The sequence below is a fragment of the Amblyomma maculatum genome, chromosome 2 (assembly GCF_055883805.1).
Source record: "Amblyomma maculatum isolate TAMU_Amacu chromosome 2, ASM5588380v1, whole genome shotgun sequence".
NCBI lineage: Eukaryota > Metazoa > Arthropoda > Arachnida > Ixodida > Ixodidae > Amblyomma > Amblyomma maculatum.
In genome coordinates this window covers 191,493,273-191,507,086 of record NC_139345.1, presented here as the reverse complement: position 1 = coordinate 191,507,086, position 13,814 = coordinate 191,493,273, and the positions used below count along the sequence as shown (strand labels likewise).

General features: G+C 45.1%; 1 pseudogene; it reads left to right on the top strand.

Annotated features, from left to right (window-relative positions):
• Positions 1-11,813, top strand: part of LOC146200778 (uncharacterized) — a 42,890-nt pseudogene extending 31,077 nt beyond the window's left edge.
• The last annotated feature ends 2,001 nt before the right edge of the window (positions 11,814-13,814 follow it).

Sequence of the window (13,814 nt, the reverse complement as noted above, 5' to 3'; positions counted from 1 at the left end):
GGTCTGTTATAGCATCTCCAGCAGGGCCGGAGCCTTAAGTGTGAGCGCTGGGTGGGCTCAGGCAATTTCAGTTCCAGGCCAGGTTCGGGTTTGTAGCATGAGGCCCGGGTCGGTCTCAAAATTTATGCCCGTGCACACCTCTAGTCGCGTCGGTTGTGTAGCACACGTTTGGCGCCCGTGCCTGCTTTGAATTTTGTTCTTCGTACCATGACACTTTGCTGCAGCATCAAGACTGCATGAAACATCAGTATGCATTTTCCGGTCGTTATGCTAACTGATCGCCCCACCGCCCTGGCACAGCTATGTTGTACCATGTGTAACATAGAGTTGCAATTAGTCCGTTTTTTGAGACAGCTTTCAATTGAAATTATAGATTAACTAAACAGAGAAGAGCCGTGGTATGCTGTTATCATGATTTAGAGGCATCGATTTATTGGAGACTTTCTTTCCTTACATTTAGGGCTCTTTGCTCTATAACGCCCGCAGTCCAGCTGCTTTGTAACATCGCACTGCTTTTGCACAAGCAATCATCTGCCATCAAAGGGGTGCTGCTTGAATGTGAGGCAGACAACATCGTCAACATTTTGGTGCTGCAAACCTGTCAACAACTGTGCGAGCCTTGCCATGAAACATGCTGTGTGTAAGGAAACATTGCCTTTGTTTTGAATTATATAATGGCTTCAAATGCTCTGCTGGCGTTTTGCTATATGATTGCATGCTATATGACTTTTTCTGGCTTTTTAGCTCAAGGCTTACTTGTTCAGAAGTCTTGCCCACCAGTATGCAGAAAATAATATCCTTCATGTCCCTGGCAGTGCTTTAATAGCTGGTGCTATATTTCATTGCTTTATTTCAACAGTACGTCACTATTTCAATTTGAGGCATGATTGAGTGAACCTGTGGTGTAATAGCACAATAACAGACATAGCTTGTGAACTTACGAAGCAGTTGTCATTTGCGTAACACGGGAGTGCAGGTGCTTTAAGTGATGGAATATTTAGCATACTTGATTATGCTTGCAATTCAAGAATTTGCAGGAAGCCTGTATTGAGGTTGCAGAGAAGAAAGCCATTCAGTATTGCTCAGGCTATTTGCCTTCCACTCTCCCTTCATTACTGCTGCCTGCACTGTATGTATTTGTTCATACAGACATGCAGTTACTGACTGCTTGTACATTTCTGGTTGCCTGCACTGGCTTCAGCCATGTAGATGTAATATTACTTTGATCTACACCAGGCTATTTACTTTGCTCAAAGTGACAATTTTAAATAATTTTCTCCCCAAGCCATTGAGATTCGCCATTAGCTCCCAACTCGCTTTATTCGCAGCTGCAATGAATTTATTCTGTAACCCTAGAGCAAGACATTTGCAGGAAGATCATCATGCAATACTCGTTCAAATTTTGTAAATTTTAGAGAACATTCTGTTTGTTTTTGCATATGCTTCTGTGTTCGGAAAACAGAGCAGACTTGCTTACAGTGCAGGAGGGGTGGGCTGAAAGACAAAAGGAAATTATTAGTGCAGCTGCTCATTCAGGCGTGCATTCCTTGTGCATTTATTGCTCTTATATATGTGCACCTTTGCCTGCATGCTTGCAGGGCTTTCCCCATAATGGATGACAGTGATCTTGCCGCCTACCTCTCAGGGAGACTGCCCTTTTCTAACTACCTGCTCACAATCAACTCACCTCCTGGGCTTCAAATTTGTCATACTCAAGGACGCTTTTCTGTGTTTGATGTTACCAGTGACGCCATTTAAGATACGAAGTGTGCATCATTGGTTCATTAGTTTCATTTCGGGATGTTGTCACCCATTATATTCCTTACTCATATTTCTTTCTCTACATCCCCTTGCAACTGCCAAACGAAACAAGACGTATAAAACTGCCAAACTCCCGCAGTCTCTGAATGCTATGTCAACAACAAAAAAAGCTTTTGCATGTCTTAATAAAAGTAGAAATGATCCCCCGATATTTTTTTTTTATTGTCATATCTAGTCAGACGGTTTAGTGAACTGCCACATGACCAAGCAAATTGCAACTGTAAGTGCACTGAGGGGTCATGCGGTAGAGCAAGCATATGGATCTTGTGTTGCTTAGCTGCTTAACTCCAAATATCCTCCTTTGTCAGACAAGCTATTTTTTGTAAAACTGAATGAGCCAGAAGAAAGCAGATTGGATTCTTAGCAGCATTGTTACTTGTTACACGTGCGTTCCACCCCTGTACAAATGAACTCGGCATAATTGCGTCGAGTACGTCTGTCGACTGAAAAATCAGTTGTGGGGTTCATGTATACACAGTCTGGTCAAGTAAAATAGGCGGCGGAGCGGGTCGCGTTAACTCGATTTCAGGGGTTAGGTTAATTCGCTTGACCCGCTTATCTAAAGGCATGTAGACGCTGTCCAGTCAGGGAGTCTAGTTATGCATGTAGACGCTGTCCAGTCAGGGAGTATAGTTGTGGGGAACTCTGGGATATGAAAAAGCCTCTGGAGCGGCGACGAGCGTCACTCGAAATGAATGCTTTTTAGCGCTCATCAACGATAAAAAATAATCGAAGCTCTCGATAGTAAAATTCAATGGGATCAAATACGGGTAAGAACTTGCACAATAACTTCGAATCTCGATGCTACGCTCTGCTACGATACTTACTCACTAGAAAGCGAGTTCATGTAGACATCAGCAGTGTCGAGAATGATGACCTTGCTTACTCAACGCTGAGTCAACCCGGTGCTGTCGAGTCCATGTACACAAGGCTATTGTACTTGTAATTTTAGGTGAACTCTCAGTTCGTGTATTGCACATTAAATTTGAGCGATATTGGTGTTTTTTTGCGTATGTGCTGTTTTGTTCTGCAAACAATACTATTTCTCCAGACACAATCTTATTTTTAATTTAAGTACAAAATATTGTCCATTTTTGAAAAAAAAAATAATTTGTGAGGCTGTTAAGAAATTTTGATTTTAAAATATATTCGCAAAATATCAACATTTTATAGATACTGAAATATAAAATGTGTGCGAAACAACTTTTCAGCTCAGGAATAAATTGGTTTTTCAAGAAACTTGTGATAGGGTGAAAGTGAAAAATCACTGTCATGCTAGATGTATCGTTTTTTATGATATCCCATAGTCACATCATGCGTTGTATTTTAAGGTGTGCCTAAGCAATACAATCCCCTTCATGGATCACTGCCTTGTCGTGGCGGAGGGGCTTGCGAAACTCGATGAAGTCGTGAGCTCTGCTGTGTAGGGCCACCCAAGATAGACAGTTCACGGCAGAGAGTTCTGACAAAATGTGATTCACTGGAGAAGGTAATGGCAACCCACTCCAGTATTTCCTGCCAAGAAAACCCTATGGCCAGTCACAATACCATTAATGATATGGCGCCGGAAGATGAGCCCCCCAGGTTGGAAGGCGTCCCACATGTTACTGGGGATGAACAAAGGGCGATTCCTAGTAGCTCCAGGACGAATGAAGCGGCTGGGCTAAGGCCAAAAGGACGCTCAGTTGTGGATGTGTCGGGAAGCGACCGGAAAGTCCGATGTTGCAAGGAGATGTATCACATAGCAACATGGAATGTAAGATCTATGACGCAAGGTAAACTGGATATCGTCAAGCGAGAAATGGACAGATTGAACATTGATATCTTGGGTATCAGCGAGCTCAAGTGGACCGGAATGGGAGAATTTAACTCCGGCGACCATTATGTCTTTTATTGTGGGCACGAATCCAAGAGAAGGAATGGGGTCGCTCTCATAGTAAACAGAAGAATGGGCAAAGCAGTGCTAGGGTACAACCCCAAAAACGACCGAATGATTTCACTTCGGATCCTAGGTCACCCTTTCAACATAACAGTTATCCAAGTCTATGCACCGACCACTACTGCTGAAGAAGCTGACGTTGAGAGATTTTATGCGGACCTACAATGCCTTTTAGACCGCACCCCATCATCAGACGTCGTTTTTCTCATAGGAGATTGGAATGCCAAGGTAGGGAGTGAAGAAATATCCGGAATTACAGGCAAGTTCGGTCTTGGTGAGCCAAATGAAGCTGGGCAGAGGCTAGTAGAGTTTTGTCAAGAAAACAACCTGACCATAGCGAATACTCATTTTCAACAGCACAAGAGGCGCCTGTACACATGGACTTCACCGGACGGTCTGTACAGGAATCAGATCGATTATATTATTTGCCGGCAGAGATGGAGAAGCGCTATACAAGCAGTAAAAACAAGGCCTGGGGCCGATTGTGGCACCGATCATCAGCTTCTTGTTGCCAAGATTAAGCTTCGATTGAGGAAAACGCAGGAAACTAGAAGGCCTTTCAGGTATAATCTGGATCAAGTTCCATTAGAATATGCTGTGGAAGTGAGGAATCGATTTCAAGAATTAGATCTAGAAGACAAAGAGCCCGAAGAGATGTGGTCTGATGTTCGTGATATAATACAAGAAGTTGCTACTAAGGTAGTTCCAAAGCAAAAGAAATGCAAGAAAGCAAACTGGTTATCTGAAGAGGCTTTGCAAATAGCTGAGGAAAGGAGGATGGCAAAAGTTATGGGGGGAAAAGAAAGATACAAGGTTCTCAATGCGGATTTTAGAAAATAGCAAGGAGAGATAAGAATGCCTTCTTGAACATACAGTGCCAAGCAGTTGAGGACAACAGCCAATTAAGGAACACAAGAGCTCTGTATAAGACAATCAAAGATATCAAAGGAAACTTCTGTGCTAAGATGGGCGTGATAAAGGACAAACGAGGCAAGGACCTCACTGAAGCCGCAGAGATAAAGAAGAGGTGGCAGGAATACACAGAAGAACTGTACAAGAAGGACTCGAATGTGCAAACCCAACATAAGACGGTTGTGATAACTGATCTTGAGCCGGGCATCCTGAAGAGTGAGGTTGAATGGGCCTTAGCCAGCCTTGCTAAGAACAAAGCTAGCGGAATTGATAGCATTCCAGCTGAGTTGCTTCAAAACCTCAACCATGACGCTGTTAAAATTCTGCATACATTATGTCAGAAGATTTGGACAACCCTGCAGTGGCCACAGGATTGGAGGAGGTCAGTTTACATCCCCATTCCAAAGAAAGGCAGTGCCAAGGATTGTTCCAACTACCGCACGATCGCGCTTATTTCGCATGCTAGCAAGGTGATGTTGAAAATCCTCCAAGGTAGGCTGCAGCAGTATGTGGATCGGGAGCTTCCGGACGTGCAAGCTGGGTTTCGCAAGGGCAGAGGAACTAGAGACCAAGTTGCCAACCTTCGCTGGATCATGGAAAAAGCAAGAGAGTTCCAGAAACCCATCTACTTCTGCTTTATTGATTATGCGAAAGCGTTTGACTGCGTAGATCACAGCAGATTGTGGCAAGCTCTCCAAGAGATGGGAGTTCCAATTCACCTCATCTGTCTCCTCAGGAACCTGTATGAAGGGCAAGAGGCCACAGTCAGAACTGGGCATGGTCTTACTGATTGGCTTCCGATTGAGAAAGGAGTGAGGCAAGGCTGCATACTGTCGCCCTGCCTATTTAACCTATATGCAGAGTGCATTATGAGGAAGGCCGGTCTGGACGAGTCTTCAGCTGGAGTGAAGATTGCTGGAAAACGTATCAACAACCTTAGATATGCGGATGATACCATTTTAATTGCAGAAAGTGAAGCGGAACTCAAGAGACTTCTGATGCGCGTACAAGAAGAGAGTGAGAAGTTTGGGCTTAAACTGAACATTAAAAAGACAAAGATCATGGCGTCTTGCCCTATCAAGTCCTGGAGCATCAAGGGACAAGAAGTGGAAGCAGTGACAGATTTTCTCTTCTTGGGCTCCAAGATTACCTCGGAAGGAGACTGCAGCCATGAAATTAGGAGACGCCTGCTTCTGGGAAAGAGAGCAATGGTTAGCCTTGACCGCCTAGTAAAGAGCAGAGACATTAGTCTGCCAACCAAGATCCGTATAACTCGTGCTATTGTCTTTCCAGTTGTGATGTATGGATGCGAGAGTTGGACTGTTAAAAAATGCTGACCGCCGAAGAATTGACGCGTTTGAATTGTGGTGCTGGCGAAGACTCTTGAGAGTTCCTTGGACTGCCAGAAGATCAAATCAGTCAATATTGTCGACCATAAACCCTGACTGCTCATTGGAGGGTCAAATTCTAAAGTTAAAGCTCAGCTACTTTGGTCATCTGATGAGAAGAGAGGAGTCGCTGGAGAAAGATTTGATGTTGGGAAAGGTTGAGGGTTGCCGGAGAAGGGGTAGGCAGCGAACGCGATGGTTAGATGGCATCCTCGAGGCACTGCAGATGAAGTTATGTGATGTTAGGAAGATAGTGAGAGACCGGAAAGCGTGGCGTGACATGGTCAATAGGGTCACGAAGAGTCGGACACGACTGAACGACTGAACTGAACTGAAGCAATGAAATAATATTTGGCCTCAGATATTCAGGCAGTTTACTATTCTCTATACCAACAACTACTATGAATTGGTTTGAAGAAATCAGATGCCCGAGCACCACACCTGGTACCTGAATATAAAATCACCCATGTATGCCTAACTGAATATAATCTTGCACGTTTAAGGTTGCCGATGGTATGGCCATATGATTAGCTGTGATGAGGGAAAATACATACCTGGTAGGCTGCTAGCTGATAAGGAAGTACGATATCATTGTACTCAGATCTAGCATAACATTTTCCTGCCTATGCACAGTAAATTTCTAGTACTTGCTCAATTGCTCATTGCAGGCTGACTGTAATAATTTTAGCTGAACAAGCATGCACTGTATGATTACTAGAACTTCTTGTTGGGCTTGTTCGTGTTTATTTATTATAAACTGAAGGCGCCAAAACAATGCACGCACACAAGAAAAGAACGGGACAGAGTTCCACTCACAACTGATTTATTGTGCAGAACAAAGTACATATATATCTCACTGCCGGCACATGCGCAAGGAACACATTCAGCATCTTGTAGTTTAAGATAAGCTATGTTCAAGAAATGATTTCTCAGAGAAAGAGGCTATGGTATGAGGCATGGGCTTCTTGAACATATCTTATCTTAAACTACATGACGCTGAATGGGTTCCTTGCGCATATGCCGGCAGTGAGATATATATGTACTTTATTCTGCACAATAAATCAGTTGTGAATGCCGCTCTGTCCCGTTCTTCTTTTCTTATTTGTGTACATGTTGTTCTGGTGTCTTTAATTTATAATGAGCACTGTATGAAAACTATTCCTTGGTACATTACAAGTAAGGCAATTGTTTATAGTAGAATGCAGCAAGCAATAAAGCTGTGAAAAACTAAAAAGCTGGAACTTGAAATGATACAGTTATCTTGAGAATATTATATGCGTGCGCAGCCTAGAGAATATCTGCGATGTACACAGTTAGCTGATTGAAGATAACTGGATTGATTCTGTCAGGGCAATTATTTCTTCATTCTGGCCGCAGTAATGTATGCGTGCCTGTAACTGGTGTACTCCAGAAAAATATTCTTTAATGTGTTCTTTAATATCCAGTTTTGCATGCTTAGTAATCCATATTCTTTATTACAGGAATGTTTAAGAAGTTTTTAAAAATAGAACGTTCGGAGCCTGAACCGTCATATTTTCAGGAACTGTAATTCTATATGAACACAAAGCATCCACCTGAAGTGATCGGTTTGCCGGAAGCAGATTTTTTCTTCCAAATATCTTTTCTTTTGTATCTGGAATGGATATTATTTTGCATATATGTTTATTATCCCTACGTCATAAGATGCTGCATGCCCTTGCAGGCCCAGAAACCTGTCGCAAAGTGCTCTAAAAGATGAATGTGTGGCAATAGGCGTTCAATATATACAGTAGAACCCCTTTATAGTAAAGCCACTGAGGCCAGCGAAAATATTTACTATATTATGGTCTTTACTGTATCAGTGGCCTGTGATGACATGGTCCTGAAAGTGCTGTCTAGTAGGTAAATAGGCACTTACTGAACACGTCTTGTTGCTTAATGAAAAAAAAACCTAAATACCTTCCATCTCGCTTTTATCATCTCTTTGTGTGATTTTTTCATTATAAAATTTCTCTACATCTTGTGGAAGTGCCTCTGAAGCATCAAGACGTGATTACGAATGCAACCAAGTTCGATTTCATGTGAAAACTAAAGCCTTGCATGAACATGGTGTCTCTTTTTGCTCTTTCTGTCTTTTAAAAGGCAATAAATGATAAATTCGCATGGCACTCAAGTGCTGTAAGACCTTACTCGCTGCACCTCCACTTTCTGTCACCACTGCCTCATGATTTGTACTGCAGATTGCAGTGAATGTTGTCCCATTTCTTTCCCTTTCCTATTTCGTGCTGCACTTTTACTCCTTTACTTTCTGAATGGAACACGCCGCCTCCTTGCTATGTTTGCAGACAGCTTTACTTTTTTTTTTTCTTCTTCGCGCTGCGCGCTTTTCCTCACGGCTCCAAGGCTTCTGTAATGTAGGCTTCTTCTGACTGCTGCTACGGCTAGTAGTAAAGCCGCCTAAACGAACACTCGGGGTTATTGTTCTGTTTTCAAATACAAAAAGTCTTGGCCTCGCGACTCTAGGTAGTGCGCGGTAGTTGTCGCCATGGCCAGAACCACTTTAACCGTTTTTTTACCAAAAAATCTTCACTATAAAGGGGGAAAATGTACAGTTGCCTATGGAAGATGAACTGGGACTTCAGTTTCACTTTACTATATCAGGTTTTACTATAGCGGGGTTCTGTATTTTGTGCTCAATCGTATAGAGCACCCAGACTTCAAATATGTGTTAGAATAAGTGTTGAGAAGGTGAGTTTAGATCTTATGGTGATATATGCTTGTCTCCTGTGCAGATGCCATTTGTAACACCCACGGGCCAATCTCCTCAACAAACTGTTCCTGAATGGTTGTTTCCTGCGGGGTGCCCAGCTTACTACCTGGGCCATGCGCTTCCCCCGCCCTCTCAACCTCATCACTTGATCAATTGACCCTTCACTGCCAACTATCATGCTCAACACAGTCCACTGCCATTTTCCATCCATGGTGGACACTGCGCTGGAATGCACCCATGCTCAGCCTGCTATTCCAGCAACACCTCTTCCATCATGAGCAATGCACACTGCACCCCATCACCTCTACCTGCACTACCTGGTCTTGTGCTGTTTAGTGCCCTGTTTCCAATTACACCTACTAGCCTCTCCCATATTAGCCCCTTCCATCATGAGCAATGCACACTGCACCCCATCACCTCTACCTGCACTACCTGGTCTTGTGCTGTTTAGTGCCCTGTTTCCAATTACACCTACTAGCCTCTCCCATATTAGCCCTGTGCCGAATGCCTCCCGCACTGCATTTTGGCCCTCTGATGTCCTTGTGGCATGTACATGTATATGAGCTCTCAATAAAACGTTTTCGGAAAATATTTTGCGTGCCTCATTTAATTGCATGGTTTTTATGGCTAGGGAGATGACATGCAAGGTGGTATTGGGAAATGACTGCATAAGAAAGCCACAATTGTCAGAGTGACAGTTAAGCAAATGGCAGCAGTAAGGACAAGGGTGAAATAACTGCATGGCTAAAGGTGGCTTAACAGTGGCAGGGCCAGTGCCACGTGTGCTGATGAATACTTGTAGCGTGCCAATAAATACCAATATGTGATACTAACGGCACGGCCGGTTTATTGCCAATGCAAAATGTGCCAATGAATACTAGTGGCATGCCAATACCTGACACTAGGGGCACGGCCAGCTGATAGCCTATGTTGGCAGTGCCAAGACAGGTGCAATGTTGGCATATAAGCCAGACCAATATATAAAATTGTAGTAATTTCTCAAAAAACCAGTGTTACGCCAATGTTGGTACCAATTTTTGTCGATGTTGGGCCGGGGTTGGTGCGATGTTGGTGTGCTGCCTGGGATCGTACGGCTCCAGTTGGGCTCGTGTGCCAGAAGCAGGGCATTTGTGGGAAATCACATGTTCTCCAGCTTCGCAGGCACCATTTTCGACGGTCGCGAGCTGTGGCGCAGCAACTGATCGCAAGGTTTGCTGCTTCACCTGCGTGCCCGTGCCTCCGAAGTCTGCAGAAACTCACCTGCTGGCTTTCTTCTGGTGAGCTGAGACTTTTTTTATGCATTTTGCTGGCTGTGCACGATCATCGTGACGCTTAATATTTGTTTTTATTGACTCGTCGCTGAAGCATCCGTTCAGCGGACTTGATAAATTAGCGATACGCTGGCTGCATCCCGTCTGGAATGTTCCTTGTGCTGTTCGGAGGCAGGGATCTAACGTTCCAAGGTACGAGTGTAATCATTATGGGATATAAGCTGCAGCCAAACCGCGATGTACCTGAAAAGCTTGGGTTGATCAACTGCTTGTGCCTGCCGTCCCATTTGCATATTCCTGAAGAATGCCGCTTGGCATTTATTTATCGGACTACTTTTCGTTCGTCTTGTTTTTACTGGTCTGCGGCATAATATCGAGTACATTCAATCAGTGTATAAAGTTTGTTGAGAGGTTTATCATTCTTTTAATGTACGCAATGGTGTTTTTAGAAGCAAAATGATGCCTCGTGCTTTACTAATTGGGAAATTAAACTTCAATGTTTTTAGAATTGCAAAACAGTGCTGAAAGATAAAAACAAAACTCTATTGGGCTATACTAAGCAGCATAAAAAGACAATAACTGAAATATAAGCTGACATTTATTTTTTTTCTGCAGAATATTGTCTTGTTCTATTTGTAGGTATGAGGCCAACAAAACAAGTATAAGGGAAGTTGCAAGCCGTTTTGATCTATCAGCTAGCTCAGTGCACAAAAACCTGATCAGGATGGCCGACTTTATCCTCACTATGGGTCCATCTGGGGTGACGTTTCCTTCTGACATGAAGAAGCTATCTTGTGAAATTGAGAAGATTGGTATTCAGAATTTGTATAAAACTGTGCAGCTCAGTTATGTACAGGGGAGTCAAAAGTTCCTAGGCCTCAGGTTTTGCTTCTGGTCAGCATATTATGGCACGTGAGATCCCAATAAAGCTATAAATAATCTCAGAGGTTAGAATAATGCTTCTTCTACCCTCCACATGTATTTTGAGATTTGGGGTCGTCGTAGCTGCCTGACTATACTGCTCAGAAGCAGACCTTGTGGCCTGGGAACTTTTCACCCCCCCTCCCCTGTACGTTTCTACTACGCAGCATTTGTGCTTGTATCTGACTTCAACATTATTTCCCTTCCCACAAGGTGTCTGGAATGCCGAGAGTGGCTGGATGCCTAGATGGTTCATGTTAAAATACAGTGCCACAAAACAAGGTGGAATCCACCTATTGCGACAGGCACCAATATCTGTCATTATTCCTTCAAGCAGTCTGTGACTGCAAAAGACGTTTTGTCGACACGTGCATTGGATGGTAGAGCAAAATTAATGATTCTCGAATATTTAATCTGTCGTCGCTTTTAAGGAACCTCTCCGTAGTATGCAAGGAAGACACCTACCACCTGCTTGGAAATGCAGCCTATCTCCTCAGGCCATATATTCGGACACCATTCAGGGATAATCGGGCATTACCGAAAGCCCACAGCGATTTCAACAGGAAATTGTCAGCCACAAGTATGCTGATAGAAAACAGTTCTAGCAGCCTAAGAAAAGCTTCAGACAGCTGATCTACCTTGAACTGCGGTCTGTGGAGTGGTGGGAGAAATTTATTCTTGCCTGCTGCCGGACGATGCTGCGACAATAAAAGACGTCCAGTGGCAGCACGTATGTACCGATAACTCGGACGGGACTTAGTGAGGAAGAAGCACTGCTGCGTAGACTAAGTGACCTAAAGAGGCAGTGCTAGAAGCAGTAGTAAACTAATGATGTTTTCAAACTGCCTTGTGTGTGAAATAATGATATTCAGTTAAACGTTAAACGATTCTTTGTTGTCACATACAGTGTGTTTTTAAGGCGAAATCCTTTAATGGCTCAGGGGCAGGTAGGTCACCGCCGCTTGCGGCGGGGGCTAGCCTGCCACTGAATTTTTATCTGTTGTAGGCCGTCATTGCACCCGCCACCGCTTCGGTGGTGGACGGTGGCTGCTGTTGCGGCGCGCATCTTTCTTTCCCTCTTCCTTTTCTTCTCTATTTTCTCTTCTGTCTGATCGGACGAGAACCGGCGTATTCAGCATGGTATGGCCGATGGCCGTGCTGTGCGATGTCAGCGCACGATAAAGATCCCCAGGTGGTCGAAATGACTTCGTAGCCCTCCACAACGGCTCCGCTTTCTCTCTTTCTACTTTCACTCCCACCTTCCTCCCTTCCCTTACGGCGCGGTTGCGGTGTCCACAGAAAACAAGTGAGACATTTACCGCGCTTTCCCCTTCTTATAAATAAATCACTGCTTCTCTTCTGTCTGCACGAGGCAGCGGAGGTGATGCCCGGCCACTGTGCCGGAGTACCCGGGTTCGAACCCGACCTCGGCGGCTGCGTTTTGATGGAGGCGAAACGAAGAGGCGTCCGTGTGCTGTGCGATGCGAGCGCACGTTAAAGATCCCTAGGGGGTCGAAATTACACCGTAGCCCTCCACTACGGCTCCTCCTTCTCTCTTTCCACTTTCACTCCCTCCGTCCCTTCCCTTACGGCGCGGTTGAAGTGTCCACAGAAAACAAGTGAGACAGTTACCGCGCCTTTCCCTTCCTATAAATCAATCAATCAGGCAGCGGGGGTGGCTCAGCGACAGAGCCAGTAGCAGGCCCGTGCATTTTCTTTTCCTTCTTCCTACAGCCACAACAACAACATACTGTCGTGGACAAAGTGTGTCTCACTTTTGCGGCGGCTGTCGCGTGGCGTTCCTTGGCGCACGTTCAAGTGTGGGATCGCAGATGGCAGGAACGCTAGACAAGATGAGACTTCTGGAGGAAAGGCGCAGTATCTGCCTCACTTTCTCTGATAAGTGTGCGTTTGGATGGTACGCCATCGCTCCTGTCGCGTGGCATTCCTTGGCGCGCTCAAGTGTAGGTTTGGAGATCGCAGGAACGCTAGACAAGATTAGACCTCAGGCTTTCGCCTTTCACTACTTTAGTCGCTAAAGACCCTCGCTAAAGACCCTCGAAAGCAATACTACTTTCACTTTTCAGCCCTTCGCGTAGCGAGACGGTAGCTACCATTGACCTTTAGCGTAACCTTTGGCGCGCCGCCAAGCACAGCTGCGCAAAAACAGGGGCCCGAATTCGCGCCGTCAACTCGCGAGGCGGTAGCTGCCAACCGCGGCCAAACTCCCGCTCCTGGGGACGTGAAAGAAGCGCCTGAGCTGATACGTGTCCGCTTAGAGCTCTGTGTTTTTATCTTGTTTCGTCTATTTCCTGTCATTTTGTGTGGGTAGGACAGTTCCCTCCGTCAGAACGAATGCCGAAGACGCCACTGTGGAGCCAATTTCTGCTCGGTGGGCCCTTTCTCAAATAAGAAAGTCCAACCGGATCCCTCAGGCGCAGGCTAGGCCTAGCTCGGCGTTGCTGAGCGAGGCTGGACTACGCGCCTGCATGGATTCTGCTCCGCCGACGACAGCGGTGCGGATTTCGGCTGTGTTACAACCTGACGCAGCATCCACGTCCATGCAATCATCAACGCCTACATGCCCCAAGTCTGCTTCGTCTTCGGATGGAACGAATTCGGCTTGTCCCATGGATTGCTCCGCCGCCTCTGTGCCTGTAACTCTCCCTCAAGGAACTGTGCCCGTCGCACCGGTTCAGTCTTTTCTTCCAAGGCCAGCTACAGCGTGTCAGCCCCTGACACTACCACAGATGCCGCCCATGAGCCGAGCCTCGCTTCAACTTGCTGCTAACTCGTTCCGCGTCATCATCAAG